A 20,831-nucleotide genomic window follows, 5' to 3' on the forward strand; every position below is an offset into this window, starting at 1 on the left:
CGATTTTAGTAATTTGGGTAGAAACTGTGTTGTTGTTAAACTTTCCCATTATGAAATCAGCTTGCAAATAACTTACATCGTGAAGGGCAAGGATCATCATTATGTGTCCAGTATCCATTTTCTTCTGTAGTATTTTGATTTAATGTTTGAGAAGATGAACTTAGCTATCTATTTCAGAAAGAAGATACTCCTTAAGCATTTCAGGAGTTTTTTGGGTTTTTTTTGGTGCTACAGGTATAATAGCTTTGTTAGCAAAAGCCAGTAGTAGATAAAACTTACACCAAAGGCCAAGGTCAATAACCTGAAAGATTAAAAAAAAAATCTAGTTGAAAGTAATTTCTCACTTGTCTCAACACTCAGGGATCATTTTCTACATAACTTTTTTTTATTATGGTAAGAACAAGTAGTAAAATTTACCATTTTGAGTATATAGAGTGTTAACTATGCGCAGGTGTCATGGAACAGATCTGTAGAACTTTTTCATCTTGGAAAAACTAAAACTCTATATTTGTTGACCAATTGCTCTTTACCCCTTTGCCAGCCTCTGGCAACCATCCTTCTGCTTTCTGTTTCTGAGAGTTTGACTTCTTTATATCTCATATAAGTGAAATTGGCAGTATTTGGCTTTTGGCTTTTTTGAGACTGATTTATCTCACATAACTTAATGTTCTCCAGGTTCGTGCATGTTATAGCATATGACAGGATATCATTTTTTAAGGCTGAGTAATATTCTATTGTATGTAATACCACTTTTTCCTTATCCATTCAACTGTTGATAAATAGATTGTTTCTGCGTCTTGACTTTTTTGAATAATGCTCAGCTATCTCTTCAGGGTCTTGTTTTCAGTTCTCTTGGATATATTCCCAGAAGTGGGATTTGGTGGATCATATATTAATTCTATATTTAATTTTTTGAGGAACTTCCATACTGCCTTTTAAGTGGTGACACCAGTTTACATTCTCCACCAATAGTTTGCAGGGGTTGCAACGTCTTCACATTCTCACCAACATTTGTTATTTTCTGGTTATTTATTTTTTTGATAGTGATAGCAACTGTACTAACAGATGTGAGGTGATATTGTGGTTTTGATTTTCATTTCCTTTATAGCGATGTTGAGTATCTTTTATATGCTTATTGTCTGTATGTATTCTTTGAAGAAATGTCTATTAAGGTATGTTGTCCATTTTTAAGGATTGTTGTTCAGTTGAAGAAGTTCTTTGTATATTCTGGATATTAACCCCTTATCATATGTATGATTTGCAGACATTTTCTTCCATATCATAGGTTACTTTTTACTTTTTCACTCCATTGATTTGTTTCCTTTGCTGAAGCTTTTTAGTTTGATGTAATCCATATTGTCTGTTTTTGCTTTTGTTGCTGGCACTTTTGGTATAACATCCAAGAGATTATTGTCAAGACCAATGTTAGGAAGCTCCTTCCTTATATTTTCTTCTAGGAATTTTATGCTAGTACCATTCTGCTTTGATTACTGTTGCTTTGTAATATGTTTTGAAATCAAGATGTGTGAGGCATCCAGCTTTGTTTTTCTTTCTCAAGATTTTGGCTATGTAAGGTCCTTTGAAATTTCATATGAATTTTAGTATTTTTTTTTCCTATTTCCATAAAAATACCATTGGGATTTTGGTAGGGATTACATTGAATCTGTAGGTCAGTTTGAGTAGTACATTTTAACAATATTAAATCTTCCTAGCTATGAATAAATGCCTTTCCATTTATTTGTATTGTCTTAACTTTCTTCCAACTGTTTTATAGTTATCAGTGTACAAGTTATTCCCAATTGTTTTTATTCATTTTGATGCTGTTGTGAAATTTTTAAAAAATTTCCTTTTTGTCATTTTTTTCTATGTAACTTTAAACTGATGACTTTTTACTTGGATAAAATGTTATGTAACATTTCATATACTCATGGTACCTTGAAGATATTAATAGACACCAAATATAACCTTGCTAAGGTTAGTACCTTGATATTGCAATTTGGTCGACAAAAATCCTTTTTTTCATTAAAGTAATACCTTTAGAAACCAACCAAGGCTATTTTATTCTAGGCACTTGAGTATTTGTGCAGTATGTGTCTTTTTTTTTTTTTTTTTTTTTTTTTTTTTAAAGCTGACTGAGCTTTCCGTGTTTCATCTGAACTACTATAAAATACTGGATTACGGTTGGAGATTCTCTGCAGTAGTAGATATCTCAGTTCCTCTCTTTACCAGCATATCTGGAGGGTGCTTAATTACATTGCAGTCATAACTTTTTATTTTTAATTATGTTTATTTATTTAGAGAGAGAGAGAGAGAATGCACGTGCATGCAAACTCCAGGGAGGGGCAGAGAGAGAGGAGGGAGAGAATCCCAAGCAGACTCTGAGTTGTCATTATGGAGCCCGATTTGGGGCTTGAACCCATGAACCATGAGATCATGGCCTGAATTAAGATCAAGAGTTGGATGTTTAACTAACTGAGTCACCCAGGCTCTCCTACAGTAATAACTCTTTTAGAGCTGGAAGACCGGGGGAGAAGACAAAAGGATTGTTAACATAGTTTTTTTTGGTTTGCAAGTGAGGAGTCTGAGAGGTTCACTTGAAGTGACATACTCGAGTTACTGTGTTAGTGGCACAATTGGGAATAGAATCCATTCCTGCAGAGTTTATATTGTCACATAGTTTTCTCAGGTAATTTATTTTGTCTTATAAAATTCTCAGTTTTATGTGCAAGGAATAATCAGTGCAATTATGGTAGATGAACAAAGCAAAATATGTTATTAATTTTAGATCTTGATCATTGGATGCTGACTTCTCTTATGGGCTTTCAGGTAATTGACCAATATGCTATTTCATTAATATGTGCTTTAAGAAGCTCATTAAAAGTTATGTTAACAACCTGGAGATAAGAAATTTCAATTTAGCGTCAAATAATAAAAAATTTGTTGGGAATTGTGTGCTGTGTACTGTATGTACATTGCTTGTAATTAGTTGTTACTCTGCACATTTGAAGGTTTTATCAGTCTCATTTTCTAAATTAGGAAACTGATGCTCAGTAAGACAAAGAACTTGTCCAAAATCATTTAACTGGGAATTTATAGAATAGGGATTGAAATCATTGGCTGTCTGGTTCCAAGTTTCATGATTTTCCTGCTATATGTTGTTGCTTTTGGACACTTAGTGAAGTGGAAGCCAGTGATTAAAAGGGTGTAGAGTGGGGAGCATCATTACTTTATGTCTGAAATCTGCTTTTTGGATAAAACAATTAAATTTGTTTTTCTTGATTTATCTTTAGAAGCTGGTAGGATTTGCCATTTTTCTTATATGTATGAAAAGTCTTAAGATAATACTTTATATTTCTGCCTAGCCTTGTATAGGCAGTCTTGAATTTTAGGTTCTCTCACATAATTCATTTAATTATCTGAATACGCATTAGTATGTAGTCACCATTAGATTTTTATCATACCTAGATACAAGCTAAGTTTTTTCATTATATGGATGTGTCTTGGAATAGAATTGTCCTGAGTATTGATTATTTTAAATCTTTAAATCTTTCTAAACATCCATTGTTTTGCTTCTGTTGTTGTTATTTTTTGCCTACTAAAACTAATATCTAGGGAAAGATCTTTTCTTCTGCCCTTCACCCTTTGGAAGTAAAGTACTCACAAAATATTTCATAATTTTAATGGTTACATATTTTGAGTTGCTTAGGTGTTTGTTTCTGTGTTTTTATTTGGTGCCTTATGTAAAGTGGAGAGTTTTAATCTGTGGTCTAATGTGAAATGTTTTAAATTAGGGGCTGGCAAGCTACAATCTGTGGGCCTGCTTTTGCATGTAAAGTTTTATTGGAACACTGCCATGCCCATTCATTTATGTATTTTCTTCTGTGGCTGTGTTCCTGCTACAGTGGCGTAGTTGTGACAGAGACCATATGGGCACCAAACCTGAATTTTTTTTTAAACTGTTTGGCCCCTTAAGAAAGTCTGACCACTTCCTTCATACACACACACACACACATACAAATATATATTCATTCATATTGTGTGTATATATGTACATATACACACACATGTGCATCATATATGAATATATAGTCGCATATATTCATACATATGTATATGTATACATATATACACACATACATATACACACATACTTTTTTTGTTATTTTTTTCTGTCATAAGGTTAAAGAATAAGGTAGTAAATAGTACTCTCTTTCCATCATAAATAGATGACTTTTTTTTGTTGCTTATTCCTTCTAGATACTGCTCTTAACATTGACTCTTAAGTCTAGAATGTATTATGAGCACTGTAATAAAAACGTTGATGGGGTGCCTGGGTGGCTCAGTTGGTTAGGTGGCTGACTTCAGCTCAGGTCATGATCTCATGGTTCATGGGTTCAAGCCCCGTGTCGGGCTCTGTGCTGACAGCTCGGAGCCTGGAGCCTGCTTTGGAATCTGTGACTCCCCACCTCTCTCTGTCCCCTTCCCAGCTCATGCTCTGTCTCTCAAAAAATAAATAAACGTTAAAAAAATTAAACAAACAAACGTTGATATTATTAGGTATTTGTTTGTGCATCTGGAAAGTATCAGAAAATGTAGTGTTTCCTTTATTTTAACGCAGAGTACTCCCCCCGCCATACCGAGCTCTTGGTGTTTAGGGGAACTGTGTATAGATACTGGGAAGAAAGACATTCAGTTCACGGTTGTAGACTTGTGAATCAGGTACAGGTTTCCACGAAAGTGGAGTGTTTCTGTGAAACCTTTGTCACAAAACGAAGAAGCAGTTACCATTAATTTATATGGAAAAAATTTTGAGCATTCCCAGACCCCAAAAATAACTTCTCTTAGGCTTTTCTGATACCTGTATCAGAAAAGGCTTTTCTGATCTGTATCCTTGCTAATGGATACACAGAATAAATGAAGATGAAGCACAGATGCTCACACAGTTCTAAGCCATGGCGACTTGGTGCTTGGGGAGGATTGGCGGGGCCACTCTCACTGCTTGCCTTGTATGCTGCCTCTAACAGTTCACTGCGAAACAAATACTGAAAGTTGTTTTCACTTTTCGCCATTTTTTGTAAAAGTGGAAATTCTCTTTGGATTTCTTTCATTCAGTCTTTTGTAAAAGTGAAGTGGTGTACTGTCTGGAACTGTGAACTTCCAAAAGCAGGGTATGCCGGTATTATGGAAAGGTAATGAATGGTATGAGGCCAGAAAACTTGGGTGGGAACCTCAGCTCTGTAGAGATCTGTGTGACGCTGAGTGACTTTAGTTCTGAACTAGTTTTTTCCTGACTGTGTACTATCTTTTAGCACATATTAATTGCTCACTTATTGAGTACTAGAAACATAGCTGAAGGATAATTTCTTTATGAGATTATGAGATTAATGCCACCTTGGATTATGTTAAAGTAGCATGATTCAAAACCAAGAAAACTTGTGGCATGAAGTTTTTCTTTTTTGTTTCTTTCCATGAATTCACCTTCTTTTTTTCACATGTGATAACTTTTCCTTTAAGTGGCTTAAATCTTGATATACTTTTATATTACAGGATTAACTTTCTAGTTAAAAGTGAGGTAACTCACTCTCACCAGAGAACATAAGCTTTTTAAAAATTGAGTGGAAAGGCTCATATTAAAATTCCCATTAGGGGGCACTATTATCAAGCTTAGGAGAACTGGAGACTAATTTGTTTTCTTAGACAAGCAACCCGAGGCTTGCTAAAAGGGAAAAATATTTTCATCTGATAAGATTCAGATACTGTTTTATACAACCGAATTCCTTAAATATGTTATAAAGTGCACTGAATTAAACACAGATCCAATAACTCACTGTCTTGTTTTTCAGCCGACTAAATCAGTTTAATATTGCAGGTGATATAAGAAGCTTACTTTTTTTCTGCTTCAGAGCCAAATCCATAATTTTCATATTTGGAGTGGACAGATTTTTTATTTTGCTCTCTTTAAGTCCAAAGGATGATCCTTGGACTTCAAATAAGTTTCTTTCAAAAGCGAAGCATGAAGACTGTGTTGTACTACTAAAATGCAGTTAGGGGAATGAAATGATGCCTAATTTACTCAGATAGTATGAACATGTGCAGCCTGCATAATTTCTGAAGTAATTCCACACGTTGACGTGATATTATATACACACAGATAGCTTATGGCTTTTTTGTTCATTTTCAGGTACTTGAAAATTATTTTTTATTACTCATGTTTGGTGTTAGAGCAAGAAATATTGCTTTAGACTGTTACACATAATTATTTTGTTATCATTAGCCTCCAAAAGAAAAGCGATGGTGTAGAGTATTAAACAGACTTTTCAAAGGCTAAATAGGAATTGGCAAAAATGTAATTACAGTAAAATGCATTGGGAATAATTTTTCACTGCATAGGTAATATTTTTGTACCACTGGGTTCAGAGAGAGTAGGTTTTGTCTAACTACATTATTTGCAACACTTTCCACATAACTAAACCATAGTTTGCATTGGAGAAAATCTCTGTTTAATCACTTGCTTCCTGAACTCTCACCTTCCTTCTCTTTCTTCTTAGTTTGCCTGTAGCCCATACCCAGGGCAAAACTGCTTGAAACGTCCTCCATAATTACTGTTTTGGCTTTGTATTGCTTTTGAGTTCAGGGAAGAGTTGAGTCAGGGTAGAAAAAAACTTTCATCTTTTTTTTTTTTCTTTTTTAAATAAGATGGGGACATTGTGTGACAAGACTGATATTTATTATTTTGTATTATCTTCTGTCTGTGTGAATAATCAGTGATCATTGTGATCTGTTCGACAGATTCATTTTTTAAGAAACCCTATTTCTTTTACTGCATTTTTCCTAAGGAGCTTTCCTTGGTGCAGATCTGGGAAATATATACAGACAGTTTTGGAGGGTGTTTTGAAACTTATTGGAGAAGTAGGAGCATGTTTACTTTGTGACCTCAAATCATTAAGAGGTATAAAATGTTTCAAATATCTCAGGAAAAAAATTAGTTCTTAGTAATTCATTTCAGCATTTATTGAGCAAATTACATTGAATGGTTGGTGGAAAAGGTCCAAAGATAGGAAATCCTGGTTACTGCTTTGAAAGATTTTAAGTGGGAGAGAAATATGTAAAGAATTGTGAAACAGAATTGATGAGTCTAGAGTGAGGAACGACAAAAAGTGATGGGAACACTCAGATATGAGCTACTAATTCCTTTTGGGGGATGACTTAACAGGAGAGGTGAAGTTTGATTTTGTAGATGGGTGTTGCTTGTATTTTAAGTAATTTTTAAGGAAGTTAATGTCTTGTGAATTTGTTCTAATTATTGACATTTCTGGGCCCTCATAAATAACACAAGCATCTCTAGAAATAAAGAACAAATTATTTAGTAGGTATTCAGCTTGGCATCTTTATTGTTCAGTGACAGTTATGTTGCTTGACAATATTTTTCAAATTTTGTTGCTGATTCTATATCCAGGTATAGAAGCTGTTTTTGACATCTAGACTCTTCTGATACATAAAGGATGCCTGATGATAATTTCGTGCCATGTTTATAGAAATCTGGGACCCATGCTGCACTTAGCTCTGTTTAAAATAATAAATGTTTAAATATGCTATTTAATGAATTTTAAATATTTAATAAAAACATTTCATGTATGTTTCATTTTAAATGAAACTAGGTATAGGTAGGTAACTAGAGAGAATCTATACACTGAATTATGATATAATTCTCCTGGGTACTCATCTCTTTGTTGTTATTCATGGTAGTATTTTGAAAATGTTAAACCATTCACATTTAATGGCTTATCACTGAATCTTCAGGGCAATGAACTTTAGGTTATTGCTTGCTTAAATTATTTTGATTGCTCAGAAAGCCTATGGTTTGTGATTTGAAACTAACTTGAGAATCTTACTTTATAGGTTTAGTCTTTGGTTTACTAAAGTGATTAGAATATGAGCCATACAATCCAGATATGAAGCCTCAATTCCAGTGTTTTTATGCCCTTTTTGTTCTTTTCGTTTGGATATTTCAAGATATTAAATATAAGAGGATAAAGTCTAGCTTCATTTTAAAAGTTTGACGAAATTTTGTTCATTTGTTTAATGTTTCGAAATTTAGGTTTTTTTCCCTTTTAAATGAGTTGAGGAACTCTTACGTATGGAAGGATATATACTATTGAAAATGTGGTCAAGGTAAAAGATTTTTCTGCTTAAAGAAATTAAAGTGCTTTACACTATACCCTCCCTTGGTCCCTAAAGTGTAAGTGCTATGGTTTGGAAAGGAGCCAAGTAAAACGTGTTCAAATTTTGTGCAGACTTAAAGTAATACTTTAAGATTTGAAAATTACAGGTGGATACAGTACTTAAATAGTATTTAAAATTCCTAAGTTTCCCAAGTCTAAAAGTGTAATCCTTAAATTACTATTCCCAGTGGTTTACATTTTAATTAAATAAGAATTGTCTTACTTTTGAACCCAGCAACTTTAGGTATAGATATTTGAATTTATTACTGAACTTTAAGGTAGTAACCATTAAAAATGAACTGTTTGGGCACTAATTAAAATGTCAAAAATCTACAGTTACAGTGTGTAACCAAAGATCCTTGCTCTTTCTATTTTTCCAAAAATTATCCTAAGCAACACAGTTCAGGCTTGCTTCCTATCTTGCCCAGAAGTGCTAACTAGCTTCTGGCCCCAATTAAATATATTATGCCTGATTTGCAAGTTTTATAGAATGATAGATTAATTATAATTAGATTTGATGTTTTGGTGCTAATGCTGAGTTTTCCAAACTGCCCTTTATATCAGAAGAGTGGTATCGTCATCATGCCGTGCTCTGTTTTACGTTTATCTGTGTAGGTGAAATTTTCATAATTTTCATACACCTTGAAACTTTTACTCTTCATGACTTACATTATTACCACTTTCAGAGTGGTGTTTTCCTACCTTTATCTATTCCCACCTTGAGGGTTATTTGCTGCTGCTTTTTTTTTTAAAGTAGTAATTTTCACTGAGTGCATTTTAGATGCTTTCTGATATATTTGAAAACAAAGGTAATCTTTATTTTGGCGTAAGTAACCATAATAGTATAAGTTTATAATGCAACCCTACATTTCCCCACTACCCTCACTCCCAGACACATTCACCCTTTGTTTTCTCTAATGTGGAACCTACAGACATTTTATTATACCGTATAGACAACCTTTCTTCCCTGCTTGATTGGTGAGAAGATCACAAAATTATTCCCGTGGTCTTTGCAGAAATATATCTGTCAAATGCCTGTTTTGTAGAATTGGACAGTGCTGACCTCAAAGAGGAAGTTTTTGATGGCAGGACCCCTCCACTAGCAGCAGTGGCTGTGGGAGTCCGGCAGCACAGAGGCGTAGGTGGGGCTCTTTGGGCTTGCAGCAGCCTGCCGAGGAGAACCCAGCAGGCAGCAGCAGCCGCGTCCGCAAGCCCCTGGGGCTTCCAGGCTCCTCTGCTCTCACTTTACCTTCTCCTTTATATGTCTTTATCCCTTTGTTATTCATTCATCAAATCAGTATTGTGTTGGGAACTATGTGCCAGGCAGGTCCGCTGGCTGTTGTGTACTTCTGCTAAGGATGTTTTCTGAAGTGATCATTGTTTAAAGAATTTAACTATTCTAAGCAGTATGTTTGACTTGAAGCATGGGAAGATTTGTTAGCACGTTATTTTAGGGAATTGGATTATTAGTATAAAGTCTAGATTATGTTACTATTCAGGTGAAAGTATCCAGAAGATATTTTTGTGTAGTTGGAGAATGACTTGGGTTTACAAGTATGTATCTGCAAATCTGTACATCTCCAAGTTTGCAACTCAGAGATTCTGTTGCTTTGTTACAGTAATTTTGTTCCTAAAAATGTATAAGTCATCATGTATTTTTTACTTTCATAGTGGAAATATATATATATTTTAAATCTCAGTAGTGACTCCCAAGATTTTAGATGAAAGTTTTTCTGTCAATAATTTTAATCTATAAATAAATGTATGTGGTTTTAAAAGTCTGTTACCGAGACTCCTTTGGTAATGTGAGTTACTTCTCCTTAGTTTTAAAATTTCTTCTTCTCCTATCACTCCCATCACCACTCCTGTGCTGAAAATATAGTAAGTTAAGACAAAACACTAAAAAAATTTAGTACTAGAAGAGAGTGAAAGGCTTTATGAAGAGAATTAACCATTTTCTGTGATGATCACAGGAGGAATGGGATGGTGTGGACATAATGTGAAATATTAAGATCGCTGTAAGCCGTATCTGGGTTGTTTCTGTGCTCCTTTAGGAGATATTTGACATAACAGTGAGACTATGTTGTTTTGTCAGAATCCAGGCTTGAATTTCTTTCGAATTGTCTGTTTGTCCTGTTAGGAGCCTGGTAAAAAATTATGTAGCCAGTTTCACATATGTGGAAATGATGTGTGCACACATAAATACCATTATAGTCTTAGTTGAGAGAATTCCTAAAATCATTTATAGACAGATCTTGCAAACTTTTTTTCTTTGTTTGGGGATAAAAGGGGATAAAAAGAAGGACATTTAGACTGAGTTCTGGCTAAAGTTTTGGTAAAGTTCTGGCTTACTACTAATTGAAGTCATGGGTCTCTCTAGCCTCAGTTTTCCCATTTGCAGAGTGGATCACAACAGGAACTTTTGTAATTCTTTTAACAGATGAGAAACTGAGACTCAGACCCAACTCTAAAATTAGTGGCAAATTCAGAACTAGAAACCCCAAAATGAAATGTGTAACCCGCTGCAATTTGGGAGTGTTGTCAGTAATCTGAGTATTTTGTCAAAATTACTATGAATGAATAATATAGGTGCCTGCAGTTGTGACTTGTAAGCATGATGTATTTACTTAAAAGTTTACTTCTTGGTGTTATCAGTTAATGTTAATACTACTGGAATCAAATGAATGTTGAATTTAACACTGAACATCAGAGTTTCCCAAGTTTGTGTTCGTATACTCAGTATTAAATAAAAATAAAGGGCAATTCTAATCTTCAGGTCAACAGAAAGTTAATGGTGGTTTGATATATCCACTCAGCTCGGACACTGGAAACCCATTTAAATAGTGAAAGTACAACTTCTAATATTTTGCTACATGGAATGAAGAAAGTAAGTATAGATTAATCTGGGTAGATTAAGGGACGCAAATGTGTTCTTATGAAATGCCACTGAATGCAGTTACAAACAATAGGTTGAATAGATAGTTTAATTTGACTTAGGAAATCAGTGTTGACTGACACAGGAAAACTTTCTAGAATACATTGCTTCTTTGCAGATGACTTAAACAGACAGGAGTGATAAAGACTGTCATGTGAATTTCCTTCTTTACTGAGTACACAGCATTGTTAAGTGGTATATTGTGCGATGTTTCCAATCTGCTGTAACTGCCATCTGCACAAGCGGAATGAAAGACAAGAGAACATGGAAAGGAAATGGATCAGTTAGTTGTAAGGAATCTGTGTGAACGCTGGGTGCCACTCATGAAACACTGAGCAGTTAGTGGTTTTCCTTTGTAACCAGTGCAACTAGCTGTCTGTAAACTGGAGTTGTGCACCACGTGCAGCTCTCACAGTTCACCTTTTGGATGTCCTGGTGTGCACCTGTGGTTGAGAGCAACTAGGAAATCCAGGGACTGTAACTGTGCTCATGCTACCCTTTTCTTATTCTTTATCTTTGGATGTAATCTTTTTGCTGCTTTGGTGTTTGGTACCACTGTTGAGGTAGATGTAATAATCCTAGAATGTTTACTGTACCTAAATGGAATTTTTTTAGAAACAAATTATGCTATAAGACATGTTTCCTGAGAAACATTTAAGTACTTTTGAAAAAAGTAAGACCTATAGATAAGAAAACAGCTTCAAAATCTTACAAGTTATAAGCAACAGAGAACCATGTGAATGATGGAGAGGTTTTGTATGGGTGAGAGGAACTGACTGGTAGATCTAACCTGTGTGCCTATGTAAGTGGATAAATCTCTTATTTGAATCTGAGGTTTATAACTTGTAAACAGTTCTTTTTATGTCTGTATGGTTACCTTTTTGATGTAAACATGTGAGCTCTTATAGTTAGTTATGAGTCATCTGGTACCTACTTAGGAATTAACATATACTTATATAGATGACTAATAATACAAAGCCACCGTGGTTTCTGTGGTTCTGTGGAACCAACCATGGTTCCAGTTCTAAAACATTTAAAATGAGACTGCTGTCTCTTTTTAAATTTTTTTGGACAAAGAGTTGTCTTATCAGAAAACTGCAGTAACTTAAGCAGATCCATAACTGGGGGGGATTAATAACAGAAAGTTTTTGTTGACACCAGGAAGTAGATTAAATAGTGCAATTGTGGTAATGAGTACCATATATGATAAGCCTGAGCCACCTGGGTTTTATTAGGCTGCTTGATACTTTGATCACAATATTATTTCAAGGCTTGTCTATTTAAATTGCTAAGGTTTCTTGTCATCTTTGTTATTTAGACCATAATTTCTTTCACTGTGAAGAGATTTTTTTTTTTTTTTTTAAAGAAAGACTACTCAAGCCAAAATTGTAGGGAAGTGCAAGTTCAACAGCTAAGCAAGCTATAGAATGAGAAAACCTGTTAAACATAAGATTAAAAGCTTAAAAGTATAGCAGTTGAATATCAGGTTCATCTGACCTTGCTTTTCTTTAGCTTTTTGCTTGGATCATAATTACACTTTTGTTTATCATATATGGTAGTGGAGTATTATAAGGACATTTGGCATAATTCAATTAATTATTGTTTGGTATAAATATGTGCATTTAAAATACATGTTTCATGCTTTGAGAATGTGGTACTGCTATCGGTTTTCCTTAGATGATAGTAAGTGGTTTTGATGAACATCTTTGAGAATTTATGGAAAGATTTTAACTACTTCACCCAAATGAATGAATTATATAATAATCACAGAATTTAATTTGTTTGATAAATTATCTTGTTTTGTCTTTGAACTTGAAATTTTAAACTTTATAGTCTGATACAGATGAAAGAAATTTTTCGTCATCACAATCAACAGACTTTCCATCTACTAATTTTCTTTACCATAGAAATAGTCTTTCATAGGTATTTAGTGGTATCTTTCTTTTGTATTTAAGCAAATATTTTGGCTTGGGAAAATAAATACTCATTTTGACTAGTAAAGGGAAAGGACAGGGATGATACAGTAATTTAAGATATTGTTGTTCTTAGCTTCATATAGAATAATAATTATTAAGTACCATTTTGGAAATTTACATTTAAAATGCTTTATACGTGTATTCATTAATTTTCACTGTTTGCTTTTTGAATACTCTTAAAACTGTTGTAATTTGGCTTGAAGTTTCCATGTCCCAGTGTAACTTTTAAGCCTGGCTAAGGGCACTTAAGAATATAGTGGTCTTCTTTTAATATATCTGATTTGCCTTTGGCAGTGAAAGGAGTATATGGAAGTGGCAATTAACAGCCTTTTTCTTTTCCTTGATAAGACAAAGGAGCAAAGTATTAAAAATAGGAAAAAGATGTGAACGTAGGAAGAGTTGCTTACCAGGAGTTTGTAACATTCTTATTTTTGGAAAATAAGGGAGGTACTTGTAAGTTTTAAGGATATGTGACTCATTGATTTGGGAAAGGTGAACTCATATAAGAAGCAGAGAGGCAGGAACAGGCATGTGATAACAGGCTTAGAAAAATGAGAAGGTCTGTCAATTAGAGCAAAAACTTATTTCAGGGCAATAGTATGAAATAATAGATAGGGTCAGATTATGAAAGACTGAATGCCTGAAAAAGAAGCATAGACATGAAGCAGCTGTTACTCATTCTAGGTTCCCCAGCAGAGGTATGATAGTATAAAATCAATATTTTATGGCTTGAGGCAGGAAAAACAGATGGATAATGAGGGTTTGAATGAAATATGGGCAGTAGCAGTAAGAATGGAAAAGTGAATACTAAAGAGATGGAAGAAATGGCAAATGATTGAGATCAAGGGTATATACACATTTTGAGGATTTGACTTCAGGTACCAAATAACTTTAATATCTGACATATTCTAGAACTAAATTTCTTATCGTCATCCCTTTCCTTCTTGCATAGTTTGTAAAAAGCACTAGTTCTGTGATAATGGTACGTTTGACAGAGCAGATGGGTATAGTAAATGTAAGCCATTGTTAGCCAGCAGGGGGATTTCTGCTCTTATTATAATTATTATTGCTATATTTAACATTACTAAAATATTAAATAAGATTTTTCAATTGAGAGAGTTGTTTGGTCCATTTTGAAAGTACATACATTGTTTGGAGTATAGTCAGTGTGAGATAAATGTGAAATGATAATTTTAGTTCTGTCTTAATGTAACCTTAACCAACATGAGTTTGCTCTTTAGTGAGTCACAGGTAAAAACTACACCAGGTGGAGTTGTCGCACAAAGGAAACTTTATTTGCGTCAAATAAGGAGATCACGGGGAATAACTTTCAAAGTCATGACTCCCTGAGCAAGGGTGAATGGGTTCGTTTTATTTAGGATTAGGATGAATATTTAGATAGAGAATCCTTGCCATCATATGTAGAGATGGGCATGAGGCTGCGCCTGCGCCATAAGGAAACGTGCCTATACGTATATTGTGTGTTATGTAGGAAAGGCTTATGCTCCTCCTCAGGCAGAGATTTTAGTATTAGATGAGGTAAAGGTAGTTGTCTGTCATTCTAGAAGTCACTTCGTGGTCCATCTCTGCAGGTGTGAATTAGGGTTTTACCCTCAAACTGGTCCGGGTGGTCTGGGCCAACTGGTGGGAGGTCGTTTTAGGGCGGTCGCTATCACTTGAGGTGTGGGTTTGGTTTCCATTTGTCTGAATTAAGAAATTAGCTGGAAAGGAAAGCTTAAGGAAAAATCTGGGACAAAGGTCACTTTGTTAAAGCAGGTGGGCAGTAAAGGTCAGGTCTAGGAGTCTAGCTGGTGACATTGAGAGGATTGATCTTTTTTATTATAAAGATCCAATGGACAACTAAGATCTACTAAGATCAACTAAAAATAGAAATAAAGTAAATCTACTTCACTCTTTAAACAGAACAGTTCATTCATGGGATGGGATTCCTTAGACAGTTGCGCTCTGACTTAATGATAGCTTTGTAACTTGTTGGGTTCATTCATTTAACAGATATTTACTGGGTGCTAGCTATCTCAGGAGCTTTGCCAGATATTGAGGAATAAAAAAAATGAACAAGTGGAGGAGAAAGATATTAGACAGTCTAATTACAAATAATTACAAGTTGTGCTAAGTACCATGGAAGGAATAAACAGATGCTTTAATGGGTGGTGTGCCACCTTAAACGGGCCTCTGCAAAGAGTCTCTGATATGGAGGTAAATTCAACTGAAGGATAAAGTATATTCAGTTGAGGTGAAGGATAAGAAGGAGCTAGCCGGGTGAAGAGCCTGGAGTAGAGGAAAGCCAAGTGCAAAGGCCACACCTGAGGTGGGAGTGAGCTTAGCATTGTCCAGCAACTCTCCAAAAGCTAGTGTGCCTGAATAAATCCTGCTAAATGAGAAGCAAGGGGCTATGTCATTGAGAGCCTTTTAGGAGTTTGGGTTTTATTAATTAAGCAGCAAGAGGCTATTGAATTGAAGATTCTTAAGTATATGCAGTAATCTAGTTGAATTGATGATTGTCATATTCTTTGTAATTCTGTGACCTAATCAAGACTTTCAGTACTGCGTTTGAAATATTTGTGGAAACATAGCTTTGTGACTGGATTCATTAGTGATAGTGTTTATTCCAAGAAAGTTTATCCATGGCTACTAGATAACCTTCACAAACATAAAATACAAAGTTAGTCTGCAGTCTTTATGTTTTATTAAAATTTGCATTTTGGAATAGTTTTCGATATACTAGAAAGTTTCAAAGATAGTGCAAAGAGCTCCTCTGTAGCCCTCAACCAGGCTTCCCTAAGGTTATCATCTTACATTACTGTGGCACATTAATCTAATTAAGAAACCAAGATACGTAAGATACATTACTGTTAACTAAACTCCAGATTTTATCCAGATTTCACCAGTTTTTTCCCTTTAGTCATGTCCTGTTAGTACCCTCTGGTCTGTGACCATTTCTCAATCTTTCTTTGTTTTTCATGATCTGGGTAGCTTTGAGGCATACCCTGCAAGTGTTCTGTAGAACGTCCCTCAGTTTGAGTTTGTTGCGTATGTTTTTATGGCTAGACTAGAGTTACAGGTTTTGAGGGAAAACCCCACAGCGATTAAGTGCCCTTCTCATTACATTCTGTTAGAGGGGAGAAGGATACCCACCCGACACCACTGGTGATGCTAACTTTGATCTCGTGGTAAGGTGGTATTTGACATCTTTTTTGAATTATACTGTCTTGGAAATCTGTATAACTTAAGGAATAATCAAAACACAAATGTTTTGGTTGAAAAATCAGAGTTTCTCTCTTGGAAGAAATAGCTTGAATAATTTTCCTCCTTATAGTGTATTGCTAATAGTTTAATATTTAAACAACATGGGTGAATGTTATATGTTATGTGCCTTACTATGTAATTTTTCACAGGGATCAGATGAAAATTTTGCTTGTATACTATACCATCTTGGACATACTGTTGGGTATCTAACTTCGTACAGGTGGGTTAGGATCTTTCTCTGAATCTGAATTAGATGTTGGAGAACATTCCTTGTATCTTATCAGCACTTCCATATCAGGAATAGTTGATAGCAGCAATTAACAGTTCCCATTTCTCATGCTACAGAGTGTTATTGGCATAGTTTGTTTCCACTGTACGCTGCCTTTTATACAAACAAATGCAAACTCTCCGGTTTGCATTTGGGGTAAATATACCTAGACGCTGTCCTAGAGTACACTACCAATGTGAGAGGTACACATGGCATACAATATGAGAAAGTAAGAGATGAAGAAAAAAATGCTTGAAATAGTTTGCTTAAAAATAGCCTTAAATAGCTTCATGTTTCTTTCTTGGATATTTAAAACATTTCAACTTTTTAAATTCTTAAAAGTTAAAAAAATAGGAAAGGATATATTGAAGTTTTAGGGACATCCTTTGGTTTCCTTTTATGCGGTTCTTAAACTTTTATTTGGTCTCTCTTCATATTTGTTGATTAACCTTACTCTTCAATGTATGGAATAAGACAGCAACTGTACATCCAAATTTTATTTGTTAGTAAAGCAGAAATTTTTTATTAGCTATCAGTAAGAACATAACAGTAAGGAACTTTCTTTTCCCTCTTTTTAACCGGGAAAGCAACAGGCTTGAAAGGTGGTGGTGGGGAGGCGGTAATCTTTGAATGTTGTCATCGTCGTCATCGTTACCGTTATTGTACATGTCAGCCACATTGTAATTCCTCACATTTATTGAGCACTTGTCATGTGCTAAGCATTGTGTCGGGCACTTGGCATTCCTTCATTTAATCCCTGTGGCTGCTTTATGAAGTAAGTACTGTGCGGTTGTTCCCAGGCAATACATGGTGGCTGGTATAGGGAAAGATTTCAGAAGAGGAAGAGTCCTCAGCACTAGTTTGAACAGTGGGATGAAGCTCGTGCTTGAAGATAGGTGACTTCTGCTTCTCTCTCTGACCTTATTTCCTGGCACTACCTTTCACCCTCCCCCCGTTAAGCCAGCTGTACTAAACCACTCCTTTCTCACCCAAACCAAATATCTATCTTGTTGCCGGATAATCCATTATCCTGTTTTGTCCATTGTCTTTACCACCCTAGCTGATTAACTTCTTGTATTTCAGGACTCAGTTTAGACATTTTCCTCAGATCCCATACATATCCCTGAGACAGAACCTGGCTGCATATTCTCATAGGTCATATGTTTATTCCCTGTAAAACTTACTAGACTTTCGTGTATTTAAGCCTCTTACTTGGAAATGATTTCAGTTGCAAAGGGTTCTTGTATACCCTTCATCAGTTTCCCTTAATATTAACATCTTATATAACCATGGTGTATTTATCAAAACTAAAAATTGATACAGATTTTATTTAGATTTCTTCAGTTTTCCTCCTCGTGTTTTCTGTTCTAGGATTCGACCCAGGATACTATGTGCTATAGTTGTCCTGTCTCTTTAGTCTCCTCCAATCTGTATCTTTTCCTTGTTTTTCCTGACTTTGACATTTTTGAAAAGTACTCTTAGCTGTTCTGTCTGTTGTCTGTCATTTTGAGTTTGTCTGATGTTTTCTCATGATCAGATTAAGATTTTGAATTTTGAGGAAGAATACATGTGAAGTTCCTTTTTCATCTTATCATAATAGGGGGTACATTAACTCCACATGTCTTAGTACTGATGAGATTAACCTTGGTTATTTGGTTTAGGTGGTGACTGTCAGGTTTCTCCACTGACAATAGTGTTTCCCCTAGAATGAATCCTAAGTCCAGTCCATACTCAAGAGGAGGGGAGTTCCACCCCCCAATCGGAGGAGTATCAGAGAATTTCTGGAGTATGTGAAAAGCACCCCAGTAATTAACAAATATTATGAGGACTGTCACACTATATCTTAATTATCTTTTCAGTTACTATTATTTTTACCGATCTGGCTGCTCATCAATGTATTGTTTCCCTTGAAGGTAGAACAGTGGCATGTGGTAAATAGTAAAATCTTTGTTGGATGGCTAGAACTGACACAGGGAGTTTGTGAATTGCTTACAAAGCTGAAGTAGTTAAGCTTGATCATGTAAGTAGTGAGCGGAGCAGTTTAACAGTATTTGAATGATGTGATAAAAAAATTCGTTCTCATTTCCTTTATTTTAATTTTGTTTGTGATTAGGGAATGTATTCTTCCCTAATTTTAACGTATTTAGAAAAAGGTATTTTTTCTTCTTAGCTTTGAAGGAATACTGATTAGAGTAAAGCAATTTAACAAAATAAATTTAGACCAGAAGTCTTATTTTATGATTAAAGGTACCAGTTGAATGTTTTCACCATACCCTATGTTTAGAAGGGTGGACTTAACTTGGGAAAGCATATAATTCTAAGTAAATTAGCAGTGATAGAAAAATCCCTTCCCATTTCTCAAAAAAGGTGTTTAGAAGTACCAATGTTATGTTTAACCTAGCTTTTGCATTCAAAATGGACTCTGAACCCTAAACATGCTAAATTTAACTTCCATATTGGATGGAAGTTAACTTCCATATTGGATAGTTTTACTTATGGATGCCTTTCTAGGTTCCTTTCAAACTGTCTAAATCTTTGTGTGTTTTTTTTTCCTTCTGGTTTCAAAAAGAATGTTGGTCGATCCACTAGAAACCAGAACAGTAAGCCATGCTTGCATTTGACCATTGGCGTTTTTGCTAAATGGTAAAGAATGAAGAGGATTCTTTAAGAGTAACTTGAAAGCGTTAGGAGATTGACAGTTGGCTTTAATCTTTTGTTATAGCTGCTGTTGCCACTACCCCACCAGGATGAGTGTTCTCTTTTCTCTAGGAAGTTAAGCAGTTCTTGCTCCAGGGCCAGATTATCAATGGCTGTTTAAGATTGTTAAAATCTGAGCCTTCGTGGCTCAGTTGGATGAGCATTAAGTGAGGACTCTTGATTTGGGCTCAGGTCAAGATTCCAGGGTTCTGGGATGGAGCCCCACCTCGGACTCCACGCTGAGCATATGGAGCCTGTTTAAGATCCTCTTCCCTGCTTGGCACGTGTGTGCACTCTTTTTCTAAAATTAAAAAAAAAAAATTCTTCTACTTCATTATTGCCATTAGAAAAAAAATCTACATGTCATTTGCAATTGACTCAAGGTCCTTACCTTTATTTATTTATTTATTTTTTCAACGTTTTTATTTATTTTTGGGACAGAGAGAGACAGAGCATGAACGGGGGAGGGGCAGAGAGAGAGGGAGACACAGAATCGGAAACAGGCTCCAGGCTCTGAGCCATCAGCCCAGAGCCCGACGCGGGGCTCGAACTCACGGACCGCGAGATCGTGACCTGGCTGAAGTCAGACGCCCAACCGACTGAGCCACCCAGGCGCCCCAAGGTCCTTACCTTTAAAAGAGAATGAATAATCAGCACCTGTGTGTTCATTTAAATTAGCAGTTTTTGTGAAAAATAAGGAAAAAGTTTGTGGAATTTAGAGGCATCAAATATCCAGTGTTACTGATGACAAAAGTTGGGAAATAGAACTGTGAAGTGGGTGGAAATGTAAATCGGTGTCATCAAATCATGATTTTTGTAATCCATAAAATGATACAGTTGGATGACTTAAGAATGGGGGACCTATAACTCATTTATATAACATATAAATGTGTGTATGTAAAATTTATATCTAAATTCTTAATAGCCATACCTCTGTTACTGATAACAAAAATGTCTTCTATCAGTGCAAAAAATCTTAAAACAATGAAATTTAGGGGAAAACAGCATTAAAGAGGTAGGAATTAACATGAGAGATTAGGATTTCTCAAAATTGGGGAGGGGGAAGAGGTAGGTGGTGGGGAGCCTTTTGGAAATAGAGGCTGTTGCATGACCAAAGGCACTAAGAGATGCAGGATATGTACAAGTTAGTGCTTCAGTTTCTTCACTCGTAAAACGAAGACAGTCGATACCTATTAGTTGTGATCATTTTGTTCAACACTTTGGCCTTTATAACATTGAGAGTGGGCAACTATGAAGGCTTTGAGTATTATGACAATGTTCATATCTGTTTTAAGAAAAAATATTAGAGTACAGGAAGATCAGTCAGAGTATTGGTAATGAGAATGAAGAGAAGGGATAGATATGAGAAATTTGATGTCTTCTGAGTTAAAAGGGGTAGTTTGTATTAGTGACTAATAGCTAACTTGATTTACAGGCTAGGCTTATGAGGATCTGGAATATTGTGG

The 20,831-nt window shown here is 35.3% G+C and overlaps 1 protein-coding gene across 1 annotated transcript in view; it reads left to right on the forward strand.

Annotated features, from left to right (window-relative positions):
• The window catches only part of EIF3H (eukaryotic translation initiation factor 3 subunit H), a 98,838-nt gene that overhangs the window by 23,173 nt on the left and 54,834 nt on the right, over positions 1-20,831 (forward strand). The gene's annotated exons all lie outside the window — the stretch shown is intronic.

The sequence above is a fragment of the Lynx canadensis genome, chromosome F2, assembly GCF_007474595.2.
Source record: "Lynx canadensis isolate LIC74 chromosome F2, mLynCan4.pri.v2, whole genome shotgun sequence".
Lineage (NCBI taxonomy): Eukaryota > Metazoa > Chordata > Mammalia > Carnivora > Felidae > Lynx > Lynx canadensis.